Genomic DNA, 14181 nt, shown 5'->3' on the forward strand with positions numbered 1-14181 from the left:
TCAAGACTATTGTTTTACTTATTTGTTTCCCTGAAACTAGTATGTCTCAATTTTGATTTCAGCTTCCTCCCTATGTGTTTACTTTACAGTTGCTTTACTCTTGTCTACTTTGTTGTTTATGTTCAATATTGACTATTAATGTTCTTTTCTTGCATCTGTTTCTATTGTGAATCCCTACCCCTACTCCCTTCTATGTGTTTAAGTTAAGGTTCAGGGCCTGGCAGTACCCAAATTACTGCCCAGGTCTGAACCTGATCCTCAATGGATCCTAACTCCTAAGATTTGGCTAACAGGCTGGTCAGGGGTGTGCCAGCACTCCTAATTGCGGGGCATGACCACCAGCCTGCCATGGCCTTCCCTAAATCCCCCTCTATGCACTTACACTTACTCTTAGACTCTAAGTTCTGCCCCCCTCCTATGAGCCTTGCCTTGGGACCTTGAGTTCCCTCTGAACTTGGACATTTAAGGGCTGGCCCTTCCACACTGCACTTTAATCTAATTCTGCAATGTATTTAGGGTGTAAGCACTGCCCAGAGTCCACTTGAGGCTCTTGGGAACTTGGACACATCCCAAATAAGAGAAAGGCTTTGGAAATCTGATCTCTAGAAGTTGGTTTATTTCATATTTTAGACCTTGAGTCTGAATTAGGCTCCTTCGTTGTAGTTTAATTTCTGATGTAATTTTACTTTTCTTGATTCATTCGGGTTGTAATAATTTGTAATAACTTATGGGGTGTATAGTGAAAAGGGGAGGGTCACTCATGTTATGCATGCGGGTAGACATCATGCTTTAGGTATTTACTTCTGCAATCACAGCCTGTTTTTGGCTTATGCATATGCATATAGAAATCCTGCCTATAAGTTGTTTCATCACTGCATATATAAATCCTGCCTATAAGTTTATGCATCTGCATATATAAATCCTGCCTATAAGTTTATGCATCTGCATATAGAAATCCTGCCTATAAGTTGTTTCATTACTGCACATAGAAATCCTGCATATAAGTTGTTTCGTTACTGCATTAAGAATCCGGCCTATAGGTTATGCATTTCATTAGAAATCATGTCTATAAGTTTCTGCACTTCTATATTAGAAACCATGTTTACAAGTTTCTGCATATAGAAATCATGATTATAGGTTTTCTGCACTTCTACATACACACATGTCATTAGGCAAACAGTCTATAGGTTTAAAAAAAATCAATTGCATCCTAGATACCATGCCTATAGGATTCCTGCATCCCGATTATCGTTTTAAAACCAACAACGCTTAGAAATCATGCCTATAGGAGTAACCAATTGAATCTGATTCGTCTCTTTCATCTACAAGTCTAAAAGCAGTAGTAATGTCGCCAAAATTTGCAGAACTTGTGTTTTTCTATAATCAATAAGCTTTCTCTAAAATCAGTGTAAGCATTGTTAGACATCATGCCTATAGGTGTCCCCTAGGCAAGCCATTAGGTAATTGATTAACTGCATCAGTCTTTGATAACTACAACCAGGGGTAGGCCTAATTCGGACTTCTCATCTGAGAAATATGTGATAAATCAGCCACGCCTTAACGTTTAAGTTTAATTCAGACCATAACCAGTATATGTAAGTCATGCTAAACAATTTGCTGCTTTAAATGAGGAGGCCTGTTTGAGTCTTTAAACTGCTATGTGTTTCCCCTTAACTGCTTCATGTGTTTTGTTTGTCGCATTAGAATTTTGTCCTTTTAAAACTCTGAAAAGTCAAATCACCCTTCCCTTTAGGATTAGTAGTCCCAAATGCCTCTGGGACTGTTAGGATTGGGACGGGTACTAGCATGCAATAAGTAACGACACTATTCCGCGTTTAATACCTTAACGGGGTGGGTAAGGGTAGACATGGATATGATGACCACGTGATATCACCACGTGTATAAATGGTTACCGGGTGTTGTGTGGGGTGATCCATGTTATTTATAAACCTAGGACCCCCTTCCCTCTTTACTTTTTTTTCAGAATTTTAAAGTTGCTTAGTTTTCAGTTCTTCAATTTCTTCTTTTACTTCAATTACTTGCACCTATTATGCAAAATCTCTCTATAAATTGTCCGATTTTTTAGTACTATTTTTTTTCAAAACCTGCGTCCCTTTTGCTTCTTTTCTAATTTACTTGCATTAATAATTTGACCCCTTCCCCTTTACTTGTGCATCTTCTCTTTAATTATAAAATTACTTTCTTCCAAATTTCAGCACTCTTTAAAACTCATGCACTTCTTTTATTTGTAACCATTATGTGAAAGTACCTAGTATTTGCAATGCTTGCAGGTATTCGTTGTTTGTATTTAAAGTCATAATTGTAGCATGGACGGGAACCACACTAGTGGATCTTTAGGGGTGCCTAACACCTTCCCCTCGAGATAATTTCAAGCCCTTACCCATTCTCTGGTCCTTTCTTAAGTTAAATTTCCTTTAAGTGTCCTAATGCACTTAATCATTAGGTGGCAACTCTTCAAATTGCAAACCCAATTCCCAAAAGGAAAAGAGTTGTCCGCCCAAATGTCATAAACCCGATTTCGCGAGAAAAAGGGGGCATCGACAGCATGGCGACTCTGCTGGGGATTTCTTTAAGGCTTTTACCATTTCATGCTATTTGTGACTTCATGCTTCTTTACATATCTTTACTTGTTTTTAAGTATTTATTCTTTCTTCTACTGCGAAACTAACTTGGCTCTTCGTTTCTTTTCTTTAATGTTTTCCTTTATCGCCTTCCTTCAATGTTGTTGTAAATTATGAGAAACTATTGTAATTATTACTTTATGAACATGAAAATATGTGACAACTTGTAACTGCATTTTTCAAAATCATATTCCACTCGTGTCGAATAAAATACCATAGCAACGCTTATAATGAGTAGTTGCGCTCTTTCGATATTATACCCCCTAAATCCAGCAAAGGCATATTTTACGATAAAACCAGTCGATCAACGGTGTAGTCGACGGTTCCGCGCCTTTCCCTCTTGAGTTGTCCGCTCAAGGGTACCAGTCTAATACCCCATAGAAAACCCTACTCTGTTTAAATTGTGCATGCATCATGGTCAAACCTAGCCGAGTCAGTTATGTTGTCCGCATAATGACTCTTTAAGATAGCCTTGTCCAAAGTCCACTGGGTTTCCTTGAAACCCAAAACGGACCTTATCACGTTCTGTGCATTTACTTGGAGAACTAAAATGCTTTTATGCTAATTGTTGATATTAAATAGTCGAGTCTGGTGGGAGTAAGGGCCTAACCTTTTGTCTTGCAGAAACGTGAGGCACGAAGTCCCCAGATTCGACATGGTCGCCAACATCCACCCCAAACTGCTAAGCTGGTGGAAGGATTTTTACTCCAGTGATCAGACTCTCAACCGGAAATATTTGGGAAACCTACCTTCTCTCATGGAAATCCAACCCAACAACAAGATCATCCAGAGCCTACCTATTGGTAGGACTGCGCGAGCTGGGAGAGCTGTTCGATGGAGCCAACAATGCCGAGTCTAGGGAAGGTCCTTCCGGGACAAAATAGATAGGAATTTCCATTTTCCCTTTATAAGATGTAATAAGGCCAATAGCCATTAGTGACTTTTATTATTATTTAGTGTCGTTTTAGGATTCGTCTTATTTTCTTATCAATAAAATGAGGCATTTAGCATTCTAAGTTCTCCAAATTTATTTGTCGCTAGGCCTACCTCGGGCACAACGAGGTCCCCAAAATTAGGACACGCTTTATATTTTCTGCACTACGTGTTTAAATATTGCAACATCTTTTCTTATAATCCTTACTAACTTGTTACCTTTTTGTTTTTTTTTTTACTTTTGTTTATTCCCCTCCCCAAAGGTTAGTTCGTGAACTCTAGCAACATCAGCATATTTTACCAGATCCAGGGGCCCTCCACCTACTCCTCCTCCTAGTCCCGTCAAACACAAAGGCAAAAGAATAATGGAAGATTCAAACAACTCAGCTGAACGGGTAGAGATCACTCGTGGTGCCATGGTCCCCGAGGAGAATGCTTCTCAGATAGAACAAAAGTTACTGAAATTCCAAGAAGAGCTTGATCAAGTCCGGAATTTGGCAAGTCTGTCATTCTCCCTTGCCGCCCCAGAAGTTACTCAGAGTCCCATACCTCCACAAAATGTTCCAAAGCAACCCGCTCCTCACCACCATTGCAATACTTGCCACACTCCCAACAACACTCCGTTGCTCATCCCGGAACCATTGAACTCCACAAATGACCACTGCCACAACCAACACAACACCCCCATCTATGTGGAAACCGTGCCGCATCCTACGCAGCCCATCTCGAGTGCACCCGAGTCCAATGATAAGGATTTGCTCATCAGAAATTTGGCGAAAGAACTTAAGAAGCTGACCACCAGGATCCAAGGCGTTGAAGGTAGTAAAGGAATTGAGGGGCTAAACTATGAAGATCTATGCATACAGCCCAATGTCGAACTGCCCGAGGGGTACAAACCTCCCAAGTTCGAAATGTTCGATGGTACAGGGGATCCCAGGGTTCACTTGAGGACACACTGCGACAAGCTGGTCGGAGTAGGAAAAGATGAGAAGATCCGCATGAAGCTTTTCATGAGGAGCCTGCAAGGAGATGCTCTGTCTTGGTACATTAGCGAAGACCCAAAGAAGTGGTCAAACTGGGTTAGTATGGCGTCCGACTTCATGGATAGGTTCAGGTTCAACATGGAAAATGCACCGGATGTGTTTTACATTCAAAATTTAAAGAAGAAACCCACAGAAACATTCCGCGAGTATGCCACTCGTTGGAGATCAGAGGCTGCTAAGGTTCGACCCACTTTAGGGGAAGAACAAATGAACAAATTTTCGTCCGGGCTTAGGATCTGCAATACTATGAAAGACTGATGCTGATCGAGAACCATAAATTTTCTGACATCATCAAGCTAGGAGAAAGGACTGAGGAAGGTATCAAGAGTGGTATGGTTACTAAGTTTGAAGCTTTGCAAGCCACCAACAAGGCTCTGCAGTCCGGTGGTACATCCAAGAAGAGGGACGTAAGTGCCGTAATGGTTGCACAGAGAACCAAATCACCTGTCAAATACCAAACCTACCCGATATCTCCACTTACATATCAACCCACTCCAAATTTGCAAACACCCGCACCCTCCTACCAAGCTCCACCACCTACCTGTCAATCGCCTCCACCTCCTACATACCAACCTGTTTCACCCAGATATTCCCAACCCGCACACCTCTACCAAGCTTACAACACTCAACCATCCCACTATAAGTCACCTCCCGCTCGCCAAAACTTTCCCAGACCTCGACCAAATTTTGACCGCAGACCTCCCAAACAGTATACCGCCATTGCTGAACCAATCGACCAGCTGTACGAGAGACTCAAAGCTGCTGGTTATGTCACCCCTATCCCTGCCATAACCCCTGAAAACCCTTCTCAATGGGTCAACCCAAATAAAACCTGTGCATACCATTCTGGCATGAAGGGGCATACTATTGATGAATGTCGTTCCCTGAAGGACAAGATCCAGACTTTGATTGACAACAAGATTATCGTGGCAAAGGAGCCTGCTCCGAATGTCCGCAACAACCCTCTACCAGACCACAAGGGTGGAGGTGTTCATATGATTGAAATAGAGGACGACTGGGACCCCAAAGGATCGATCGGATTAATCACGGAAGGTGACGATCCAAAGAAACCAATAGTCACCCTTAATCCGATTGTAGTCCAGATTCAGCCTTCTGAAGATGCCGAGGTGAACATGTCCATACCACTTGAGTTTGAAACGCCAGCCTCTGCAAAGACGCCAACACCAATTGAGGTCGAATTTAGGACCACAAAGGCACTTGAGCCATTTGAAGTTGTTGTATTACCTTCCAAAGCAAGGGTGCCCATCCCAGTAGCAATGACAGCCGTAACACCATTCCACACAAAAGCCATACCGTGGACTACACAGCCGAGGTAAGAAGGAAAGGGAAAGCCAAGTTTGGGGAAACAATTGCGGCACAGGGTATGACAAGAACCGGCAGGGTTTATACCCCGGAACACTTGGCTGAGCGAGTAAGCAGACCTCTGGTTGACAAGCCATCATTGAAACCGGGCCCAATGATCTATGGAGAAAGATACAAGCAAAGGAATACTCAGTCATTGACCAGCTGAACAAAACACCGGCCCAGATCTCTATCCTGGCTTTGCTACAGAGTTCCGATGCACACAAAAATGCCTTATTGAAGGTGCTGAGTGAGGCATATATACCAAGCAACATCACTGGAGGAGAAATGGAAAACATGGTAGGTCAAGTGTTGGAAAGTCACAAAATCACCTTCCAAGAGGATGAGCTGCCACCGGAGGGATTAAGTCATAATAAGGCATTTCATATCACTGTGCAGTGCGAAGATTATTTTATTACCAGGATCCTGGTAGATGGGGGGTCCAGTCTCAATATTTGCCCGTTGGTAACACTCAGGACATTAGGAAAAGGGCTGCATGAAATCAAGGATGGGGCCACCAAGGTTAAGGCTTTCGACGGTTCTCAAAGGTCCACTATTGGAGAAATTAGCTTACGCTTGCAAATGGGTCCTACTTGGTTTGATGTTGATTTTCAAGTAATTGACGTGCCGACATCTTACAATCTATTGTTGGGACGACCATGGATTCATATCACCGGGGTCGTGGCATCAACACTACATCAGGCAGTAAAATTTGAGTGGAATCACCAGGAGGTGATCATTCATGGTGACGGTAGCAATCCCATATACAGCCGCCAGACCATCCCAGCAGTTGGAGGATGAAGAAGGATAGGTGAGGAAACTTACCACCACCTCGAGCGAGTCAACGCCGTCGATAAAGATAAATGGTGGGACAACAAAATTGAAAGTATACTGAATTGGAGCGGATATGAACCTGGCAAGGGACTTGGCATGAATCTCCAAGGAATCGCTAAGCCCATCAAGCTCAAGAAGCATGGCACCACCTTCGGATAGGGGTATGAGTATACCTGGAAAGAATTCAAGGAATGGTCGCCACCCTGGCGTGGTCCTTACTATCCATTGGAGCAACCGATACCCCTTCTGGAGCAGACTTTCCAACCGACCGAAATCATCTATGGGTCAGAAGAAGAGGAAAAATTAGCAGCAATGAGGAACTTGTTCTTGGAAGATGATGACATGGATTGCTGTGTTATTTTTGAGGAGGAGGGGGGAAGGCCCTTCCATACAGGCTGTAAACAAAGGAGCACGCCTCGATAACTGGACCGTCAGAACCACCAGAGCCCGGCGTGCCTCGGGGTAGCAAGGCTGAACAAAGCACCACGCACTATTTGGTTTTACTAGTTTATTTTCCTTTCGCATTTTTATTTTTCCCAAGAAAGAGCTCTGATGTTCGAAACATTTATGGATTTTATTAAAGTATTTCAGTTTCTTATAAATCTTACGCTTATTATTTTTCATTACTTTACTCAAACAACATTACCATTACTTATCTTGATGAACCAATGACTGTGACATGCAACGAGATAACGCAACAAACGGACATAGATTCAGAGGAAGATGATATACCGGAAGAGATTGTTAAGGAAGTTGAGAATTTCGAAAATGGCCCAAGTCCAACTTGGACGAGACTGAGATTGTCAACCTGGGAGATGCAGAAAACATCAAAGAAACACGAATCAACGTCCATTTGTCACCGTCAGAAAAGAAAGAATATACAGAGTTCCTAAGAGAGTATGAAGACATATTTGCCTGGTCATAGGACGACATGACTGGTCTAAGCACATCCATTGTGGCTCACAGATTATCGACTGATCCGGCCTGTCCGCTAGTAAAGCAGAAGCTCAGAAAGTTCAAGCCAGATATGAGTTTGAAAATCAAGGAAGAAGTCACTAAGCAGGTCAAAGCTAAGGTTCTCAGGGCAGTAGAGTATCCAACATGGTTAGCCAATATTGTGCCAGTACCAAAGAAGGATAGGAAGGTCAGAGTCTGCGTCGACTACCGGCACCTCCATCGGGCGAGTCCCAAAGACGATTTCCCCTTGCCAAACATACACATCTTGATTGATAACTGCGCCAAGCATGAGCTACAGTCATTCGTTGATTGTTTTGCTGGGTACCATCAGATATGGATGGATGAAGAAGATGCTGAGAAAACGGCCTTCATTACACCGTGGGGATGTATTGTTACAAGATGATGCCGTTTAGGTTAAAGAATGATGGGGCCACCTACATGAGGGCCATGACTACCATTTTTCATGACATGATACACAAGGAGATCGAAGTGTATGTGAACGACGTCATGATTAAGTCCAAGAAAGCCGCTGATCACATGGAAGATTTAAGGAAATTATTCAATAGACTGAGAAGATACAACCTGAAATTGAATCCCGCAAAATGTGCATTCGGGGTTCCAGCTGGAAAAATCGCTTGGGGTTCATTATGAGTCGCCGAGGGATAGAATTGGATCCATCAAAGGTCAAAGCTATGCAAGAATTGCCACCGCCAAAGAACAAGAAAGAAGTAATGAGTTTCTTGTGGAGACTTAACTACATCAGCCGGTTCATAGCACAGTCTACTGTCACCTGTGAGCCAGAATTCCAGGTAGACCCCTGTTACTCTACCTTGCGGTACCAGATGGAGCATTTGGTTGTGTTCTGGGGCAACATGATGAAACGGGGAGAAAAGAGCAGGCCATCTATTATCACAGCAAGAAGTTCACCACGTACGAGGCCCGGTATTCTCTGTTGGAACGCACTTGTTGTGCCCTGACATGGGCAGCTCAGAAATTGAGGCACTATTTCTGTGCTTATACCACGTATCTCATATCAAGAATGGACCCATTGAACCCACTGGCAAGTTAGCCAAGTGGCAAATCTTGCTGAGTGAATTCGACATTGTCTACGTAACACGGAAAGCAATCAAAGGACAGGCATTAGCAGATCACCTTGCGAAAAACCCTGTGGACGGAGAATACGAGCCCTTAAAGACGTATTTTCCCGATGAGGAGTTATCATTTGTAGGAGAAGACATTGCAGAATCCTATGACGGTTGGAGGATGTTTTTCGATGGAGCCGCAAATTTCAAAGGAGTTGGCATAGGGGCAGTCCTAGTATCAGAAACCGGCCAGCACTATCCGGTATCTGCCAAACTCAGGTTCCCCTGCACCAATAATATGGCCGAGTACGAAGCCTGCATCTTAGGGCTCAAACTGGCCATTGACATGAACATCCAAGAGTTGCTAGTGATTGGAGATTTAGACTTACTTATACATCAGGTCCGAGAAGAATGGGCAACCAAGAACTCCAAGATACTCTCATACCTGCATCATGTACAGGAGTTGAGGAAGAGGTTCACAAAGACAGAATTCCAGCATGTTCCCAGAGTCCAGAATGAGTTTGTCGACGCATTGGCTACCCTATCATCTATGATTCAGCATCCAGATAAGAACTTCATAGACCCTATTCCAGTAAAGATTCATGATCAGCCGGCTTACTGTGCTCGTGTTGAGGGAGAAGCAGATGGAAAGCCTTGGTTTCACGACATCAAGGAATTTTTAGCCAAAGGAGAATATCCAGAGCTTGCAAATGCCACTCAGAAACGCACACTTCGAAGATTGTCCAACAATTTCTTCCACAGCGGGGGAATCCTGTATAGGAGAACTCCGGATTTGGGTTTGCTAAGGTGTGTTGATGTGAAGGAAGCATCTAAACTGCTAGAGGACATTCATGCCGGGACCTGTGGTCCACATATAAACGGTTTTGTCTTAGCCAAGAAGATACTTCGAGCTGGTTATTTTTGGATGACTATGGAGACGGACTCCATCCAGTATGTCCGAAAGTGCCACCGCTGTCAGATCCATGCAGACATGATAAAGGTGCCTCCAAATGAGTTCAATGCAACAAGCTCGCCCTGGCCGTTCGCCGCATGGGGAATGGATGTTATCGGACCAATCGAGCCTGCTGCATCAAACGGGCACAGGTTTATCCTAGTAGCAATTGACTATTTCACCAAATGGGTTGAAGCAGCATCTTACAGAGCAGTGACCAAGAAAGTCATGGCAGACTTTGTCCGTGACCGTATCGTTTGCCGATTCGGGATTCCAGAATCAATCATTACTGACAACGGCTCCAACCTCAATAGTGATTTGATGAAAGCTATGTGTGAAACCTTCAAGATCAAACACAAGAATTCCACAGCCTATAGGCCTCAGATGAACGGAGCAGTAGAAGCCGCTAACAAGAACATCAAGAAGATACTGAGGAAGATGATAGAAAAGCATAAGCAGTGGCATGAGAAGTTATCATTTGCTTTATTGGGGTATCTCACCACAGTCCGCACATCAACTGGTGCAACTCCCTATATGTTGGTTTATGGCACAGAAGCGGTCATTCCCGCCGAGGTAGAAATTCCCTCCCTGAGGATCATACAGGAAGCAGAACTCGACTATGCAGAATGGGTAAAAAGTTGATACGAGCAGTTAGCCCTTATAGATGGAAAAAGAATGAATGCAGTTTGCCACGGTCAGCTTCATCAGAATAGAATGACCAGAGCCTTCAACAAGAGAGTCGGACCAAGAAGGTTCACACCAGGGCAGCTGGTGTTAAAGAAGATTTTTCCACATCAAGATGAAGCCAAAGGGAAGTTCTCTCCTAACTGGCAAGGCCCATACATGGTTCACCGGGTTCTAACAGGAGGAGCCCTCATACTCGCAGAAATGGACGGAGAAGTTTGGCCAAAACCAATCAATTCAGATGCAGTCAAGCGATACTATGTGTAGCATTTACGATTTCCTTGTATAATGTAATTTGAACTACGTCTGACCTGATTCCCGTTTAAGAGGGGATACGTTGGCAGCCTTATGGGTTCGGTTACAATTCAATAAAATTTTCATTCCCCCCCCCCCTCCCGCAATTGGAAACTGGGGCAGAATTTTGAGGAGGACCCTCAAAATTCCGGAGCAAGAGAGGTTGCAATGTCTTGAACCGCGTCACAGTTCTCGGTTCATCTAAAGAAAACTATTTTCAATTATGTATCTATGTTACATTTTTTACTAAATCATGCATATCTATTATCAAATTGCTTTGTTTAGCGACGCTACCCCAATGATGCACAACATCACTGAAAACAGAGCCAAGCAGGACAAGCGAAGTCCACGGGGAATACGAACTAACCTTTCCCCTCTACAAAACTCACGATTTTTCTTTGGATGCAGGCACCCAAGTTGCACTCACACTTTTTGGGAATACGACCCTCAGAACCATCACCTATTTACAATTGCTATCCGTACACGACATCCCCAGCAGCCATAATATCGCAATCAGCTATCAGCTATCAAGCCATCAGCTAAGAGATTTTATTACTGTTCGCCTTTTACTTTTCTGCATTGCATAAGGCTACCTTTCTGCCTTCCGAGACTAAGCTCTGTCTCCATCTGCATTTCTCTGCATTGCATAAGGCTACCTTTCTACCTTCCGAGGTTAAGCTCTACCTCCATCTACATTCTCTGCATTGCATAAGGCTACCTTTCTGCCTTCCGAGGTTAAGCTCTACCTCCATCTGCATTTTGCTGCATTGCATAAGGCTACCTTTATGCCTTCCGAGGTTAAGCTCTACCTCCATCTGCATTTTCCTACATTGCATAAGGCTGCCTTTCTGCCTTCCGAGGTTAAGCTCTACCTCCATCTGCATGGCTGAAAGATCGCCATTTTATTTACATTTCTTGCACGGCTGAAATATCGCCACTTCATTTAAATCCTGCATCGGCTGGAGATCGCCATTTTATTTACATTTCTTGCATGGCTGAAATATCGCCACTTTATTTCTTTCTTGCATGGCTGAAATATTGCCACTTCATTTAAATTCTGCATCGGCTGAAAGATCGCCATTTTATTTACATTTCTTGCACGGCTGAAATATCGCCACTTCGTTTAAATCCTGCATCGGCTAAAAGATCACCATTTTATTTACATTTCTTGCACGGCTGAAATATCGCCACTTCATTTAAATCCTGCATCGGCTGAAAGATCGCCATTTTATTTACATTTCTTGCACGGCTGAAATATCGCCACTTCATTTAAATCCTGCATCGGCTGAAAGGTCGCCATTTTATTTACATTTCTTGCACGGCTGAAATATGGCCACTTCATTTACATCTTGCATCGGCTGAAAGATCGCCATTTTATTTATATTTCTTGCACGGCTGAAATAGCGCCACTTCATATACATCTTGCATCGGCTGAAATATCGCCACTTAAATCCTGCATCGGCTGAAATACCGCCACCTTTTATTTACGTCTTGCATCGGATGAAAGATCGCCACCTTCTGCATTTCATGGGCTGAAAGATCCCCAAATTGTCCGAAGGCGTCATTGTTCGGAGGCACCATTTTCATAGCCCGAGAACGCCATGCCATGGCCTGAGGACCCCATTCTATCTTTTGCATATCATTATTCAAAGGCATCATAGTTCGGAGGCATCATTCTCATGGCCCGAGAACATCATTTCATAGCCTGCGGACCCTTTATTATACGCTTCATGGACCAGGACGTCACGGTCTGAGGACGTCATCCTAATCGTCCAAAGGCAACATTCATGGTCCAACGGGAACTAGCATCACGTTTAAATTTATGCACAATATATGTTCGCATTGCTCATTTATAGGTAAACCGACTAGCAGTGGCCGTCTCAGCAGGAGCGACCCCAATCCAGTTCCCGCAGCCTACTAGAATTTGACCGTCCTTCCCAACCGGAATATCGCGTCCGTTTTTCGAAAATCTCCATCGGCATATTCCGCCGATGGATCACGAACTACATACGGCTTGATTCCTGTAAGACCAGGGATATGTAGGCAGCTCAGGAACCAGAACACGGTCAATCGCTTCAAACCATTCCGTTCAGTCAAAATTGACCATCATATCTTTACCCGACAACTCTTTCATCCTTCCCGGGTAAAGAGGGGCAGCTGTTGATACCCAATTTTTCCCTATGTATTTTTTACATACAAAATACTTTCAAAATAACATGTATATGCATATATAAGCATGCCCAATGGTTTTGGTATTTTTCCTAATTTTTAAAGCTTTTTAAAATTAATTTAATGTCCATTTTTAGCAGTACAAAAATCAGTAATTATTCCCAAAACTATCAATTTTGGTGAATTATTTATTTTATTCTCACATTTATACCAAATTATAGTTCAGTTCATTTTTGTATATTTTTACAAATTTATCTGGTACTTTTAAAGCTAAATTGCATACAATTACAATTTTAGCCTATTTTGAGATTAATAGCATTTCTATAATTGTAAAATTGATTTCAATATTTTTTAATTAATATCCATATAGTATTAATTGTCTCAGTACTTTAATTTTGCTTTTAAAATTATTTTTACTATTTTTTATAAAATAAAAGGGAAAACTGGCTACTTAACATTTAGCCTTATTTTATTTCAATTACAACCTCTTTTACATTTCAATTTTAACCCTTAACTGACCCAATCCTAACCCCAGCTGGACCGGCCCATTTTTTTAGTTTGACCCAACCCATAACCCAATCCAAATGGCCCTACCCTATTAAATTTAGGCCGTTGATCATACAGATCAACGGCCATAATTTACCCTTCCATAATTAAACCCAAACGACCTACCCTAATCCCTCATTCTCCATCTCTCAACCGCCCTTGAATGCTATCCACTCTCAAAACTCTCTCGAAGGCTCTTCGAACCCTAATCATCTCCGACCCTTTTTCCACCGTACTTTCACCGGAATCCATGGCTCTCAGGCCATGGATGGGCTGTACTCACCCCTCTCCACCATTAGACCTTGGGAGTTCGAGGTTTTGAAGTTCGACTTCGATGGTTCTCTTTTAGATCTTCTAAGATCTTTGGTTCCATGGCTTCTCCGGCCATGCTCCGGCATATTCAAGCACGAGAAGCCCGATTCTTGACCTCTTCGACCCATGATCTGACTTTTCCAAGCCTTTCTCATTTTCTAGGGTTTCTCCGAAACCCTAAGCTGTTCGAGGTTTTTCTCTGTTTATTTTCTTAGATCTATGGTATGTTTGTGTTCTACTGGACCTCTAAATTGTTTTCCCCAAATTTTCTTTTCAAAATCGTTTATTTTCTATTTAGGGTTTCTGAAAGGTTTTCGAAAAATATCTTTCTGATTCTTGCCTGTTCTTTTTTTTATGTGTGTTTGTCTATA

This window comes from Nicotiana attenuata, chromosome 2 (genome assembly GCF_001879085.1).
Source record: "Nicotiana attenuata strain UT chromosome 2, NIATTr2, whole genome shotgun sequence".
Lineage (NCBI taxonomy): Eukaryota > Viridiplantae > Streptophyta > Magnoliopsida > Solanales > Solanaceae > Nicotiana > Nicotiana attenuata.